A 19057-nucleotide genomic window follows, 5' to 3' on the forward strand; every position below is an offset into this window, starting at 1 on the left:
ACTTTATCTTTATCAGGATGTAGTCTAGCACCATTTCCTTATTAGGAAGTGGTCTAGCACCATTTCCGAATAAGGAAGTAGTCTAGGTCTAGCACCGTTTCCTAATTAGGAAGTGATCTAGCATCATTTCCGAATTAGGAAGAAGTCTAGCACTGTTTCCTATTTAGGAAGTAGTCTAGCACCATTTCCTATTTAGGAAGTGGTCTAGCACCATTTCCGAATAAGGAAGTAGTCTAGCATCATTTCCGAATTAGGAAGAAGTCTAGCACTGTTTCCGAATTAGGAAGAAGTCTAGCACTGTTTCCTATTTAGGAAGTAGTCTAGCACCATTTCCTATTTAGGAAGTAGTTTAGCACCATTTCCTAATTAGGAAGTGGTCTAGCACCATTTCCGAATAAGGAAGTAGTCTAGCACCGTTTCTGAATTAGGAAGAAGTCTAGCACTGTTTCTTAATTAGGAAGTGGTCTAGCATCATATCCGAATTAGGAAGTAGTCTAGCACTGTTTCCTCATTAGGAAGTAGTCTAGCACTGTTTCCTAATTAGGAAGTGGTCTAGCATCATATCCGAATTAGGAAGTGGTCTAGCACCATATCACTGATATTGCTGACAAATGGTTTTTTGGAGATATTATACAAAGTGCTGTGCTAAAGATTAAAAACACAATATTGTTTGTCCTACTAGAAACAATGATAGTCAGCATCACTACACAAGGCAAAGTCAAACTTGTTTATCTCAAACTCAAACAGCTTGAAGCCCTGTTTATCTCAAAGTGTTTCTCCAGTCTAAGCCAAAGCTTCTCTATTTTATATGATTAATTTTCTTTTTTTTTGCACCCCCTGCCCAATGAAGTTGGCAGGGGGGATATTCAAACAGATTCCCTTCATCAGAATGCAGCTTTCTGCGTGATATCTTTTGAAGGACGGATTGGATTTTGATGAAACTTTGTTACCTTAATCCCTTGCCCAAGTTGGATTAACAGCTAATTCTGCACATATTTAATGAGGCTACTGTGACTTGATTGGCTGATTTCTTTAATAACTCCTATGGGAATGCTTTTGGCACTTTATCTTACAAAAAAATACGAAGATTTTTTGGAAACTTGATTTGTAGACTTATTACCTTCATTCCTTGTTCAGATTTGATTAAAAGTAAATTCTACGCATATTTTATGTGACCTGATTGGCTGATATCTTCTGGCACTCTAACTGAATGCTTTCTTCGTGTTATCTTATGAAGGAACAAATGAATTATGATGAGACTTGCTTGGTAGACTTCTTAACCCCTTGTTCAAGTTTGATTATCAGCAAATTCTGTGCATATTTAATGAAGCTACTGTGACCTGATTTGCTAGTATCTTTCAGCACCCTTACTAAATGCTTTCTGCATGCTATCTTTTGCAGGAACTAATGAATTTTGATGAGACTTGCTTGGTAAATTTATTATTACAAAATATTCTTACTCAAGTTCAATCAACCGTGAATTCCATGCATATTTGATTATGTGATTTCTTTAAGCAGTCTTGAGGAATTAATTGATTTCCACATTTCTTTCAAAGGAATGAACTATTTTTTATGAGACTTGCTTAGCAGACTTAGCAGTACCTTAACAACTGTCTTAAGTTTGATTATTTGCAAATTCCTTAAATATCAAATGAGGCGGCTGTGACCTGAATGGCTGATTGGTTCACACAGGATATTTTCTGACATAATTATAAGAGACCTTGAATTGAAAAGACTATAGACATATTTCTTATCTTACCAATGAAGAAATATAGATGCCACAAAATCATGGAATAAGAATAATAAGAAACAGAACAATCATAATAGTCTTTTCACCAGTTGGTAAAAAGCCCTAATAAACCTATGATAGAGAATCTCCAAAATGTTTTTAGAAGTCTAATGTTTGAAGTAATGTTGCACTCTCACAGGATTTGTTTTACTGATAGTAGCTTTCTTGCAGTTTTACATATCTGACTTTTAGATGCTGTATTGAATTTTATTAAAGTGTATAAACCATTTCACTGTTTCGCCATACTTGAGCTGTAATAGAACCATTGATTGATCCAGCATCACTGAAATTTAGTGACAAATATTCTATCATTATCATTGGGTAAAAGAAGGGAATATAAAGGTCTGGTAAGCTGATTTTGATATTGACAGTATTATGGTACTAAATTCTTATTATATTAATCACTTTTAATGGAACTTCACACTGAACATAAATAATAAATGGTTTCAGTACTTCAGTTTTCCATGTTGTTCACTTTAAATGAATACATTTTACAAATGAACATGGGCAGGGGATCTTATGACTCTGTCCTTGTTTTTTGTTGTTGTTTTTTTTTTTCGTTTTGTTACAATACTGTCAACTCTGCTGCATATGGAATAAAATACTTCATTAGACATTTTTTAAAATGACTTGTGTCCCATATGTCGATTAGAATGCAAAACTATTTTTTTTCAAAATTGTCACAATAGAATTACATGTTAACATTGATATACTTAATATATACTGGATTTTTCCGGCAGTAACCCCGAGCCTGTTAATAAGACCACCCATATTTATTGTTGTTCTGTAAAATTATTGATGATATTGTATTGTTATAAGCCCACCTCTTGCTTGAGGTATATGTTGAAACAGTATGAATAGATATCAAAGTACCATGGGTGTTTAAATTGAGATTATGAATAAAATGATCTGATGGCATCATTATTACTGTAAAAAAATAATTAATCTTGGAAATGTTGTGTATATTTATCTGTAGTACACAAAGGGATTTGTTTCACAGTGGAAAAATGCACAATTTAATTGATATGTTACTGTTTTTAAAAAATAATACATGAGTAGGGAAAACACTAACTGAGAAATCTACTCAAGTGTTTTAATTGAATTATTGAATTTTTAATGTAATAGGATTGTACTATTGAATACAGATTGTGGCAAAACTAAATGAATGCTACTCGAATTGAAAATAGAAATAAATTATTTGTTTAGATCAAGCACTAATTGAGAAACCCACTGAAGTGTTTCAATGTAAAAGTTAATTCAATGAGACTATGCTGTCGAATGCTGTTTGAAGCAAAACTAGGTGAATTGAAATGTGCTGCTATTATGGACAGGAGTGATAATATTTCTTGCTATGTGTTAGTAACTGTGTATTTGTGGATGTGTTTTCAGAGTTGCTGTTTTTTATCATTCAATATTTTATGTGCCACACATTATGAACTTGCATGGTCCAAAGGAACACTAAGCTTATACACTGTTAGTCATGAATAACAGAGAGGATTTTTTCCAAATTTAGTCGGAAGCATCCTTGTGGGAAGGGAACATATTTTAAATAAATGATGTGGCCCCCTTGCCCAGGGTGTCAGGGATGGGGCCCAAAATGGGAAATTTTGCAAGTTCTTTAAAATCCTACTCCTGCTGTTTTGGAATGAATGATTTTTGTGCATTGAACGAAAAACTCAATAATGTTATGATAATGTTGTTAGTATTTTTAATTGTGGTTTCCCAGGTAACCTGCTTGCACACATAGTGAGAGAAATTGGAATATCCCATAAATTTTTGTCAAGATTTAGCTTAGGGTATATTTTCTGATCTGTTATTGTTAATCAGGCATGGTCTGTTCACATAGTCATATTTTTCAACTTGAAAAGTTCTGCAGTGATTTTGATAAAATAACAAACTTGAATTGTAAATTTTATAATTTCAAAAATTAGGGCAGGGCTGAAAGTGTAAAAAAAAAAATATCTTATGTATTTAAAAAAAAAAAAAAAAAAAAAATGAAAACTTTTTTTCTTGGGTGGAAAGGTTCCATGGTTCATTGTCAAAATTGTGAATTTCATAATTCCCAGGTATCCCTTTGTCTGAGGGGAGAGGGTAAACTTTACTTTAGTTCTGATAGGAAACTTTTGCTTATAGGTATGAATGGATTTATTTCCTTTCAGAGAGAAATAATTTGATGTTGTTAATTAAAGACTATTTTATGTGGTCCTTGCACCAGGGGCCTGACAGGTTTGGGTGCAAAAGGGGAAATTTGCTAATATTTCAAAATTTTTCTTGAGACATGGATGTTGTATATTGATAAAACTTTCCATAAATGTAAAATAAGATTTTAGTAACCCCAGGGTACACCATTACCTTTTAGGGAAAGGGTAAGTTTATTCATGGTTTATGTAAGAATATTAATAAGTTTACAGATAGATTTTGTTTATTCTGAATTCATAGGTATTGTCTCCAGATAGCAATTTTATGGTTCACTTCAGATGATGATCACTTCCTCCTGGGACCTGAAAGGCAGAGCTCAAATTTTTGTAAAAATCAATATGTCAGCAATCATGCTCTTTATTGGCATTACAGGTACTAGAAATTCAGCAGTGATGGCTTTATAATCAACAAAAACAATTACTATTATGTTAAGAATTGAGTGATTGTCAGGATCCATGGGCTTCATGTGTTAAATTTTTTCTTGGAAATTAACAAATTTCCTTGCCAAGAGATTCAACGCCAATGATAATTTTCATCCAAAAAATTTGATATGGTCAGCAGAACAAAAATGAATGGATATTCAAATATCTAATAGTTATGCAAGTTTCATCAAGTTACCATGCAAACCATATTTAGAAATACAATTAATGTTTTATTATTCTATCACTGAAAGAAGTTTACAACTATTTTACTGTCTATAGAAACAGTATTTTTATCATTATCCCACCTACTTGTGATTCATTTACCTAGCAATGTATATTAATGATGATTGGTAGAATATTGTTTTAATCAGCACTCTCTAGTTAATTAATGCGATTATGGATTTCCACATCAGTATTAATTGCTGAATATAAACACATTCAGAAGTGACAATCATATTTCAGCTGAATTCTTTTCAGCGTGTTTATTTGGGTAAATATTAGGATTGTCACAAAATACAGCTTATGTACATTTATGGTATTGTATTATGACACATTGAATATATATATGTAGTAGACAGAATATGAAATTTAATATATATATACAATAGAATAAAAATAATTCATTGTAAATGAATAAATCTGGAAAAAATGATGGAAACACAAGACTGCCCCAAGACTGTCTAAAAGGCCTTGCAAACAGTCTTTCTTGTGTTTTAGATATACATGTATGTTGTATTTGAGTATATAACTAAATTAAAGCTCCATTGAACAAGATGTTCTGAAAAGATTACTTGTGGAGGTTTCAATACCAAAGAGGTAGATCATTTATGATTAAATTTGACATTTTAATCAGATTTATATACTTTTTGAAACCTTTGACTGAATTAGTCAGGTCTCTAACTAGAAATTTTTCAAAATTTTCTTTTTTAATTTTCTTTTTTTTTAATTTTTAAAATTTTCCTTGTTTTAAGCTGATTTTTAAACGTTTCAAGTTTTCTACTACAACATGTATGCTGTGTAATGGTTAAATCAGTTTATGAAATTCTGAAATTTTGAAAATCAAATATTTTGTTTTAGAGACTGGTCTTTTTGGCTCAGTCAAAGGTAAAATATTGTTTTAACATATTTGGGTGAACAAGTAAGAATTAAAAATAATTTTGTTGTCTTAGACACATAAGTTTATATTTCCCATCTCTACATTTTAAATGTTGTGACTTTCTCTGAAATGAAGTGAAGATTTTTTAGTGCAAAATATCTATTTTAATCTTTTATCATATGAAGGGTTGATGATATTTTCTTTTATGTAAAGAAATCTGGTGCAATATATTTGTATCTCAATATGCCTCTTGATGGATAAACTCATAAACACATCTTCTGAAATGTTAGAGTTATATTTGTATGTGAACAGATACTGGAGCCATTACACTCTGGCTTCATATATTAGCAACATATCAATATTTACATGTAAATACAAATCGAGAATTCAAATCATATGATACTGAGTGGCATCCATTCCCAAATGGCCAGTAAACTTTTATTTTGCATGTGATAACCATAATTTGGTCCTTCTCTTTGCCTAGACTAGTGTAACCATACTTTTTACTACTGTCAGACTTCCTGGTGTCTCACCCAAAGGTGCGACACATTGGAACAATAAAAACACATACTTTAGAAGGCCATCAGGTGAAGAGAAAAATAATCCTTCATCTCCTTATTGGTGAGATATGGGAATCTCAACCTCAGAGAAAAGATTATTATGTCGCCAACATTTGGAATGTATCAGTTGCCAACTTAATCATCTTTCCCCTGGTGTTGAGATCTCTCACGGGGTGAATGATTGTGTTCTCTCTTAGCGAAAAGAACTCACCACAACCCCAGCCCACGTTTCGAACGTCTCAACCCCCATTTCTCATTGATCGGCCATTTTGTCTCTCAGAAAGATCACAGAAAAAAAGGGGAGACACAAGACAAGAGCAAAATTGAATAAGGTCCATTGTACCACTCAAAAATATGTGGGAATCCCTATTGGGGAATTTCAAGGGTAAAAAACAATTCCAGGAAAGGAATGACAAGTCAACGCGAACAATTATAAAAAAAAAAGAAACGTCTTCAATGTAAAAGGAAAGGATGAGGGTCTTTGTTCCAATCATAGACAACATTTCTGCTGTTAGTATCTATCTACATAGATATTCAGACATACACTCGCAGAACTGCTCGATAAACCAGATGAGACACAAAAGGAGTGTACGGGAGGATCAATGAATGATCTTGTGAAAAGGTCATAGAGAAAAAATGCCGTGTCAGTTTTCTTTAAGTTCTGATTGAACATCACAGGACTCGTCTGCATGTACGCTCTATCACCTGACACAACAAACTGAGCAGTCGTTCCTTGTACTGAGTACTGGACTCAGAAATGTCTACACAGACATCGCATAGTGAGGTCTTCCCATCTTCATACCATTGTTAGAGAGATACGTGTAAAGATCTGGTGACAAGTGTTGACTGGGGAGTACTTGTTAACCTCAGAAAGAACAACACGCCATAATTTAACATGTTCCACATGTTCTTGCTTCTTGCATGATCTTCCACCAGGTTCAGGCATGGTAAAGACACAGCGGAGACCACAAAATTAGTCCTTGAACTCATAAGCACAATGACAAAAACTATAAATTGAGATGCATTAGTACTAAAATCGATGCGTTCCTAAGTCACGGATGATGTGAGGTACAGGCTGCTGGGAGATGATGCCATTGTAGATGGGGTAAAAATTGGAGGGAACCTTTCGTGACCTTGAATCACACCGTTAGCTTTATCAAGTACGTTATAATGTCCACAGGTTTGGGGACGATGTCCGTCACAGGAAAAGGTTAATGTGTTCGGAGGTCCTTGTAGGGAAAAAGACAGACTTTATCGCCGATCGCTCACCTCAGCTATTGTCTAGTTTGTGCTTGAAGGGGATCATTGATGGGGAAACATGACATAGACTTTGACATGCTGATGGCAACTACGTTGGAGTTTGACCGAATATTTCTGTCTCTGAACTGAGGATGTATTGTCAATATTAGCATTTAATATGCTGTTATTTATGTCTTTATTGACTATGCTCATTTTATAAATAAAAATGACGGTATCAATAACAGCATAATAAATGTTAATATTGACAATACATCTTCATTTTAGAGACAGACATTTTCAACGACATGGTCACTTAGAAGAGAGATTTTCGTCCGAACAGAAAATAAGTCAATGCCTAAATAACGGCTTACTCTCTGTTGTGTTGCCCTACTATATACTCAAAGGATTGATCAAATGATATTCGTTCATTTACAAGTCACTGAAATCTCTTGTGTTTCCTCATATACTTTAAAATAAATCGAGAAGAAATGTTGATGTCTAGCTGCTATCTCTTCGTAAGGTATTGTATGTCTCACCTCACCTTAAACGTGATGTGCGGCACTCCGTGTAGTTTTCATTTGCTCTTATATGGATGTGTTACAGTTTGATCGCAGACTAAACGCGCCGTTCACAGCGTATTATACACTCGCTTTACGCATTAATTCGTCATTGTATTACATTAAAAGAGTATTGGTTTGTATTCCGTTTAAAACGAGACCACAAACAAGCTTTGGTTGAGCTCCTCAGATATTGCTGTATCTCAAATGTGAAGCTTCAGGAACAATAATAATACACACGACACGCAAGAATCTATATTAAGCATATTTTACATTAGCTGAGTAGAGACACATTTACTCACACGTACCTAGAACATATACTGGTTATGATATAAAAATGATATAGAATAATTAACCAATATTCATATGAATTAACTTAACGATATGAGGCCAGTCAGGGCTTCCATCCATTTTCAAACACACCTATTATGAATAGAAAGGACCTCAACATTGATGCTTATGACAAATAACAATCAATTAAAAACTTCCTCGATAAACATGATCCGTGGCATGAAAAATACTGTTTTGCTTGGCTTTATAATAGGTATATTGAGTGACGGGGATATATAGACCGAATACTTCTGTCTGTGGAATGATAATGTTATGTCAATATTTATCCACTATGCTCATTTTTAAGTCTCTAAAATAAGCATAGTCACTAAAAATATAAATATCATAAACAGCATTGACGTTAAATGATCATTTCCGAGACAGAAATTATCGGTCTAGTAACTATAGTGAGGAGGAACAAGGGAAAATACACATTCCTGTCGAGTGACCGATCAGGAATTAAATCCGGGTATCTGGCTCTACCAACTGAGCCAAAGAAACATACTCCGTCAGCTGAGTGACAGAGACCGTATTTAACACTATATACAAGCCACACCGACCCGTCAGCTGAGTGACAGAGACCGTATTTAACACTATATACAAGCCACACCGAACCGTCAACTGAGTGACAGAGACCGTATTTAACACTATATACAAGCCACACCGACCCGTCAGCGGAGTGACAGAGACCGTATTTAACACTATATACAAGCCACACCGACCCGTCAGCTGAGTGACAGAGACCGTATTTAACACTATATACAAGCCACACCGATCTGTCAGCTGAGTGACAGAGACCGTATTTAACACTATATACAAGCCACACCGACCCGTCAGCTGAGTGACAGAGACTGTATTTAACACTATATACAACCCACACCGACCCGTCAGCTGAGTGACAGAGACCGTATTTAACACTATATACAAGTCACACCGAACCGTTAGCTGAGTGACAAAGACTGTATTTAACACTATATACAACCCACACCGACCCGTCAGCTGAGTGACAGAGACCGTATTTAACACTATATACAAGCCACACCGACCCGTCAGCTGAGTGACAGAGACCGTATTTAACACTATATACAAGCCACACCGACCCGTCAGCTGAGTGACAGAGACCGTATTTAACACTATATACAAGCCACACCGATCTGTCAGCTGAGTGACAGAGACCGTATTTAACACTATATACAAGCCACACCGACCCGTCAGCTGAGTGACAGAGACCGTATTTAACACTATATACAAGCCACACCGATCTGTCAGCTGAGTGACAGAGACCGTATTTAACACTATATACAAGCCACACCGACCCGTTAGCTGAGTGACAGAGACCGTATTTAACACTATATACAAGCCACACCGATCTGTCAGCGGAGTGACAGAGACCGTATTTAACACTATATACAAGCCACACCGAACCGTTAGCTGAGTGACAGAGACCGTATTTAACACTATATACAAGCCACACCGACCCGTCAGCTGAGTGACAGAGACCGTATTTAACACTATATACAAGCCACACCGATCTGTCAGCTGAGTGACAGAGACCGTATTTAACACTATATACAAGCCACACCGACCCGTCAGCTGAGTGACAGAGACCGTATTTAACACTACATACAAGCCACACCGATCTGTCAGCTGAGTGACAGAGACCGTATTTAACACTATATACAAGCCACACCGAACCGTTAGCTGAGTGACAGAGACCGTATTTAACACTATATACAAGCCACACCGATCTGTCAGCGGAGTGACAGAGACCGTATTTAACACTATATACAAGCCACACCGAACCGTTAGCTGAGTGACAGAGACCGTATTTAACACTATATACAAGCCACACCGACCCGTCAGCGGAGTGACAGAGACCGTATTTAACACTATATACAAGCCACACCGACCCGTCAGCTGAGTGACAGAGACCGTATTTAACACTATATACAAGCCACACCGATCTGTCAGCGGAGTGACAGAGACCGTATTTAACACTATATACAAGCCACACCGAACCGTTAGCTGAGTGACAGAGACCGTATTTAACACTATATACAAGCCACACCGATCTGTCAGCGGAGTGACAGAGACCGTATTTAACACTATATACAAGCCACACCGAACCGTTAGCTGAGTGACAGAGACCGTATTTAACACTATATACAAGCCACACCGACCCGTCAGCGGAGTGACAGAGACCGTATTTAACACTATATACAAGCCACACCGACCCGTCAGCTGAGTGACAGAGACCGTATTTAACACTATATACAAGCCACACCGATCTGTCAGCGGAGTGACAGAGACCGTATTTAACACTATATACAAGCCACACCGAACCGTTAGCTGAGTGACAGAGACCGTATTTAACACTATATACAAGCCACACCGATCTGTCAGCGGAGTGACAGAGACCGTATTTAACACTATATACAAGCCACACCGAACCGTTAGCTGAGTGACAGAGACCGTATTTAACACTATATACAAGCCACACCGATCTGTCAGCGGAGTGACAGAGACCGTATTTAACACTATATACAAGCCACACCGAACCGTTAGCTGAGTGACAGAGACCGTATTTAACACTACATACAAGCCACACCGACCCGTCAGCTGAGTGACAGAGACCGTATTTATCATCACATACAAGCCACAACGACCCGTCAGCTGAGTGACAGAGACCGTATTTAACACTATATACAAGCCACACCGACCCGTCAGCTGATACATATATATATATTCCTCAACCTGATAAAAGTGCAAACAAGTCAACAGAATCTTATTCAAACTCAAATTCAATTAAACTTAAAATGTGAACAAAAGAAAGATTTACACGGTGAATAACGACGGAACCAACAGGCATATTAACGAGCATTAAACACGTACAACTTCATGTCGCATAAGGAATAGAATATTTTCTCCCCCAATATCGACTTACCATATCGATTTTACTGAATTTCAAAATTTGAATTATTGATTTATATACCTTGAATCTAAAACTGAAAGTCAACTATATACATGAATATTATATGTGTAGGAGATAACTACAATAAAACACGTTTGTCAGCAACAGCCCTTGACGTAATTTTTAGTTGATAAAACGACGGTAGAATTATTTCCTATACAAGTATGTGGAGCATAGTTTGTAAGTATCTCCATTCCCCCGTTTCTATAGTTTGAAGTCCTTTATTTTAGGATTCAACAACTTTATATGTCTTTCTGTTACTCCCTAGGTTAGCATACTTTTCTTTAAAATTGTATACAAAGGAGGAGTGCCAGTTTGGGCCTTCTGGTGGCCATGACGAATACTTTTTATTTGTTGGCTATTAAAAACTTGAGGTCAGGCGGTAATGACATGACATTAATCTAAGGTCAGCTCAAGGCTGTTCAGTTGTTATAGGGGGGACGAGTGGGGGATCAAATTCATAATTATTGCAACAATTATCAAACTCAAATATTTTTTTTAGTTTTTTTCTCTTAAATGTCATTTGATGATATATTTCAAAACCTTCATTAGAAAAAATGACCAAAACATATGCCATTGTTGAAAAGTAGGTCACAGTAATGAAGTGCCCTAATTACTAATTAAGTCACACTTGAGCACCGGTTTTTGTCCCAATGCATCTATAAACAATACGTTTATCACGTGCAGTGTATTTATTTGAAATATTTTTGCATGAATTAGAGCAATGAAGAAGTTACAGCCAGGATAAGAGAGGCATGCCATTTAAATAGACTAGTTACAATTTAAAGTGCGAGTGCACCAGTCACTGTCTTATTCCGGTAAATGAAAATGAATATTGAATTATAATGTATGAAAAATTATTTCAAATAAATTTCACAGTATAATAATTCTTCCATGCATTAGCTGTATTCTTGAGCTTTAACATAAGATGGTTTGACACTAGAGCTTTAACATAAAATAGTATGACATCATGACATCTCCCTGATGTATACCTTGTTAATGGTCTTATTTCAAACACAAGCAAACTTCAGTAATCTACAATGCAGTGTATGTAACACATGGTATATCCAGATATATAAGTATACTTTGTTCTGTGCAGTTCATACATGCCTTGACTTATGCACATATCTTGTGTATCACTAAACCGTTAAATATAATTTCATTCATACAAGTGTGACATATATATAATACATGTAGTATTATAGTATTTTGTATAGTATTTATATGTGTAGAGTTAGATATATGGACTTATTCTCTACACTTTGATCCTGTGTACATGGTCTATGTGTGCTGTGTGCTATGTATTTCCTGTGTTTGTTGTTGTGTTTGTACTTGCGCTGTAAATATTAAAGTATTGTTTATAGATGCATTGGGACAAAAACCGGTGCTCAAGTGTGACTTAATTAGTAATTAGGGCACTTCATTACTGTGACCTACTTTTCAACAATGGCATATGTTTTGGTCATTTTTTCTAATGAAGGTTTTGAAATATATCATCAAATGACATTTAAGAGAAAAAAACTAAAAAAAATATTTGAGTTTGATAATTGTTGCAATAATTATGAATTTGATCCCCCACTCGTCCCCCCTATAACAACTGAACAGCCTTGAGCTGACCTTAGATTAATGTCATGTCATTACCGCCTGACCTCAAGTTTTCAATAAACAAAAAATAAAAAGTATTCGTCATGGCCACCAGAAGGCCCAAACTGGCACTCCTCCTTTTAAGAACACTTTAAACGTAATTGTTGGTTCCATGTTTTTTTTTATCTCCGTGACTCTTCCTGTCGCTTGGTCATCTGATAATTGAGCGACAAGTCTGGTACTGGTTTCTAGGTATCAAATACTATTAGGTGTCTTAACTTATCAATGGCGTCCGTGTTGATATTCGCCACGCCGTGCCATAAATCCACGGAAGGCCTGAGAGAGAAGGGCCACGAGGCTGGGTCGAAACTATATACATATTTTTGAACTTTTATCATGTGTGTGATTTAACGGGATCAGATGTATTATCTTAATAGTAATAGTATGTATTTGGGGATTTTTATGTCCTAATTATACAACGCTGGAGACAAAAAATACCGGCAAATCAGCCGAACCCAAACCGTTATCCAAACACAAATTCGAATACGAAACGAGGACGAAACTTGAAATAAAGAATAAATCAAGTGTTCCGGAAGGGTAAGTGTGTTCAGCTTCACCTACAACACGATTGGCTACATCAACGACACGAGCTCTCACTGGAATCTGGAGTGACAACATTTAGAAAAACAAGATTCTTTGGGCTTGAATTGACGTGCAGTTCACTCATCATTACCTTATTAATACAGCCGAACCTCGTTATCTCGAACTCGGCGGGACCATGGGAAAACTTCGAGATAACCAAATATTCGATTCAAGTGAGTTCGAATGTTTTGTGTAAAATTAGGCAGAGATCGAAAAAATGCTTCGAATCAAACGAGGTTTTGGAATTTTATGTAAGTTCGACTGTACATTCACGCCTTTAACTGTCTCAGCTTTCACAGCCGTGATCAATATTACGACCAATTGACTTGTGATATGTTGCTTGAGATTGTGTGTTACTGTCACTAGCGTGTCAGTTGGTCGACCTATTGCAACCGTTGACGAAGTTGTTGTGTGATGTCGGCCGTTACCAAGTTAACTATCATTGGAATTTTTATTCTGATGGGTAAGTCTTATCAATGCTTTATTTACAATTGGTTCATATCGTTCGGAAATGTCAACATAAGTTCAAATAATCCCCTAAGAGAAACCTATCATACGATACTAAAGAAAATATCTTCTATCAGAAAATTGTCAAATATTTTATGTCTTTGTTTGAATGTTTGGATTCACATTTTAAAATTACAATGTCTCCACCCCTGTCCTTTTGTGTAAGATATGTTTGATATTATTGGGTTAGAGAAATAAAAAAAACCCGTTTGTTTCTAAACATTTTGTTTACATTTTAAAGCTTCATTTGAATTCTTAAGTTGCTTCATATATTTGATAAGTATTGAAAGAATGGTATAAACGACTCGTAGTAGCACTTTTCAATACCATTTTAGAATTAAATCAAACTTGGTCAAATAATGAAGCTTAACTTCATTATGTTATAACAGTTGGTCTTGTATGAGTCTTCAGTAACGAAAGGTTCATGTTTTCACCATATTCAAAATATCTTAAGCTCTTCCGACTTTTGCTAGTTTTTGGAACGTAAAATTCTAGTTGATGTTTGATATAAACACAAATTATTACAAGACACAAGTTTTTTTAGTTCCCTCCAAGAACCGGTTTGCCCATGCATCACGAAATCTTTATAATCGGGATATGGGTTCACGTTGGTTAGTTAGTGTGTCACTTTACGATAGGTAAGGGGAGGTAGTGTGTCAGTAGGGAAACTGTATTTTGCCGAGTTATCTATTTAGACTCAAACAACACAGTTCTTTGTGTTCTATGCGGTTACTTCGACTATGTGTATGTCATTTAGGCCATGAAGACATCCTACTTTCTTTCATAAAATTAAATTCATAAAAATATCTCACATTGGACCAATCAGAACGCCGCGTGTTCATTACTGCAATAGCCACTTCTGGTCATAGTCTTGACCCATTATTACCTGTACCCAGACTACAACAAACAGTTATTATCTCAATATCAGAATTGTCAATACACTTGAACTTCTTTTCAAATTGTACATGAAATTGTTTTCAAATCTAACACTTTGAATGAAATCATAACCATTTTTTCTGACATCGGCGAGAGGCATATACGTGTATATAGTGTACATCAACAGAATTGCGATCACTGAGTCCTCGTCGGAATTGTTCACCTTTTTCGTATTTCTTTGAATATTGGCAAACAGATAACGTTAAAAATCGTCAAGAATAGTGTTCAGTCCATAAAAAATGTATGAGAAACATTTGTATGTCAAATTGACAGATACTGCAACTGCTGTCTAATCGTAACTTCAAAACATCAAAGAATTGCGGGCAGCAAGCTACTGAGAGTACGCTGAATTTTTATGACAAATAATTTTTGTTTTTCGTTAGAATCAAATGAAACGAAATCGGATGAAGAGGTATTTTCGGAGAGTTTCGAGTACTTTCTCGTATAAGGACTACTAAATCATTTGTCAGACTAGAATGACATGGAGAGCACCAGAGTTTGTGATAAACATGCAAATGTAATGATCAATGTCGATAAATCGAGTTAAAAAGAGAGAAAAAAAGCCAACCATTACTGTTGATTTTGAGCATGTTTCATTAGAGACTTTGGTTTGGGTTTATATACCAGATCACTGTATTTAATATCCATTTCGAAATAAAATCCAATTCTTCATCATATAATCGATATTTATTAGTTGAAAACATATATCCATGTACATTTTAGAAAAGAAATTAGACTTTATTTTAGCCGAGTTTTTTATCACATGCATGTCTGATATAGGAGCCCAAGGAAACACTCGCTTCTGCATGCCTAAATAATAGCCTTAGCCGAGAGACACAGTGCTTGAATATTTGCAAATGCATAAATAAATCACACTCCATTATCCACTCCACAATGGAAACAAATTACACACTGGTGACTTTCTATTATTTGAAGCAAATGCTTACCTTTTTCGAGCATATGCAGATCACTGGGTATGAAATTAAAAAGTTAGCTTTTTCGCGCGAAATCAATAGATAACAGCCTTGAAAAAGAGTCATATATAGCACAATATACCGCCAGCGTTTACCTGTAAACCCATGAGGATAGTAAAATGATACAACAGATATTCGTGTATTTTGCCGGTTTGAGGTGTATCAATGTCCCAACAAATAAAATTAATAAATGTTGAAAACAACAAAGAAAATAGGAACACGTCAACAGTCACTAAATTCAGGTTATTGAAAAAAACAAACCGTTTATTTGTTGTCAGTGTGTTTATTTGTTTATTTTGTTTTGCTATGTTATGGATTTTTTATGTTTTTTTTTTTTTTTTTTTTATAATAATTATTTCTGAAAGTATATAAAGTTCCTGTATCAATAATTCACAAATTACATTCCCTAATGACGTATTCCATATTTACTATTAATGGTATGCATGGACCTTGCATACTTCATTTACATATTGTCAGTACTGATGCAAAAGATAGCATCGGTCATGCAATACCAAGGTTTGATGCATTTTATTCAGTATTAAATTTTATGCTTTCCCCCATAAAAAGTATGTTCAGTAATGTCGATGTAAATGTACCCCATCCACAATCCAAATCGAAGTCGATATACGACAGAAATTGTTTGCCGACAACTACAATCATGTATATTCAAAGGACGACTGCCATTGCTACAGTAAATGTAACGAAAACCAAAGAAAACTTTCCTCTCAAGTGGAGAATATATAGACAGATTAAACAGTCTGATGCGAAAAACGTCGACGATCCTTAAACTATTAAAATTCAATGTTGGAGGTTAAGTGAGACAATCACACCTGAAGAATCCGTTTATGCGGGAATATGTATCGCCTTTCTCTTGATTTGACTATTCCTAAACGTTATGCACCTGCTGTAAATAGATGCAGCCAGGAAAACCCCAAATACGTCATCAATGAGATTCCCGTTACATTATCGAGCGAACCATCCTGCTAGAGAGGGGTACCACTAGGGAGGTGCCAGGGAGATGGTAAGGATATCATGTAGGGGAATGCACTGGATGCCCCTTCGCGAGAATCGGTACTTTCCCCAGAGAATGGAGAACACAAATTTTATCCTTTACGTTATTGATGCAAGTGACCACGTTTGGTTTGGAACGGTCCTGCGGTTCTAGAAAGAAGATAAAAATGTGAAAAGTTAACGGACAAAAGGCTCAATTAACCTATACAGTTGATATATCAAGCGTCCTGGTATTGTACCCACACTATGATCAAGTGATATGTCTTCGAAAATAAACCCATTTTACTATCTCAGTACGATACAGGAACGCATTTTGTACATAGTCATTCATAATCACATCACAACAGTCTACTAGTGTAGGCAAGTGCCATTGAATTAACAATATTTAATATTGATGATGTAATGAATATTAGAAGTTTCCACTAATTAGCTACACATATAATTGCAACCTCACTTTTTAACAACTTCATGCGCCACTGTAATTTACTCCAACAAACAGCCTTATAATATAATGTACATATTTTGTGGTAAAAGAATGTCATATGATATTGCAGAATGGTAGATTCAGAACGTAAAAATCAAGGGTTTATATATACAGCTTAATTTCGATTTCTTTAATTTACAGGAAAGTTGGTACATGTTATGGAGCCAACACTTGTGTTACGGGTGGTGAACGGAAGTACGACGGGGTGGTTCGATATCTTCAGAGGTCAAGGAGGTCGTTATGGCGACCCAAATGACGTCAGTGATCATTTCAAAAATGAAATTTTCGATCATTGGGATCGGTATAATATCACCGAGGTAATGTACAACTGAACTCCTCTAAATCGGTTAAACATGGGACGTGATCATTTTGTTGGTTTAGAGAGGGTTCGGTTTGCAAAAGTGAACGAAGTTGAGAAGTGCGGATCCGATACAGTTCCAAACATTAGATGTATAAACTTGCCGCACGTTAGCTTTAACATTTAAACTGCACATGTCCAAGTTATTAAATGAAGAAAGAAACTTAATACAAAAAATATTTCACCAAAGCCAAAAAAGTGATGAATAAAAAAATTATATAATTTCAGTTGAGGAGAGATCTGTGTGTTACACTGAGATGTCGGTATTGATCATTCATGACCAAACCCTAGCACTACCAGTCATAATTTCGTATGATCTGTGTTTAAACTCTTTTCTCAAATATTTATTTTACGTTTCGTACATGTAGCCATGGTAAAAGCAAAATACTAGCCGCAATAAATCTCTTCTCTTGATCGGTTTCGAGCGTTAAACTAGTAAGGCAGGGGTTCCGGGCTCGAATCTGAGCGATGGCATTAAAATAAAAATGAACTTCGTTACATACATTAGCTAAATTCAATATGCATACGCATAAACACATTACTGCAATTTCAGTCGAGGTTTCCTACTTCCTGGTTTCTTCACTAATCTATATGCCAATTGATTTTGGTATGATATTTCAATGATCAGTAGTTTTAGATTCGATGACATGTTTCTTTCTAAGAAAGGTAGCAGTAAACAGTTAATTTGCACTTTTCCTGAAATTATTTCTCATGTTTGAGATATACAGGTATAGCAGATTGGTTATGGAAAATACATCATTACATGTATATATATTTATAAACTATATAACAATTACATTAACAGTAGAGAGATGAAATTTGTGTAAAAAAAAAATTTCCTCTGATTTCTGACATTTGATTGTCATGGTTACCTACTGAAAAAAAATGCTAAAAATGCAAAAATACTGCTAATTCCAACCCAACACTACAACTTTCTAGGAGAAATTTAATTATCTTACAATCAACAACACTGTCATGGTAACAAAGTACTTACATATCAGCAAATTCCAACTCGGAAATTCTTCATAACATGACCACATGTGAACACTATGAAAATTTCACTTCCTGTAAAGCTAGTTTTTGGTGCGTAGACACAGATTCGAGACTGCCCAAATAGTAATCTCCAACACAAAGCTAAAATATTATCCTGAAAAAAATGAAACCCCACATTGTCCACTTTAACATGACAGGACCAATTTTAGCAAGGATTTTTTTTTTTCATTTTTAATTAAAACCTTTATAATGGGGTAATCTAATGAGCAAAAAAATCACCCATGGCCACACCGAGAAACTGTGTACTGCTACCAAAGATAAAAAAAATCCAATGACACGATAATTATATCTAATACCATCGTATTTCTTCAGAATTCTTTTTTTTAAACCTTCTTCTGGAATGTC

The sequence above is a fragment of the Ylistrum balloti genome, unplaced genomic scaffold (assembly GCF_031769215.1).
Source record: "Ylistrum balloti isolate Yb309-2 unplaced genomic scaffold, AGI_CSIRO_Ybal_v1 Utg371004, whole genome shotgun sequence".
Taxonomy (NCBI): Eukaryota; Metazoa; Mollusca; class Bivalvia; order Pectinida; family Pectinidae; genus Ylistrum; species Ylistrum balloti.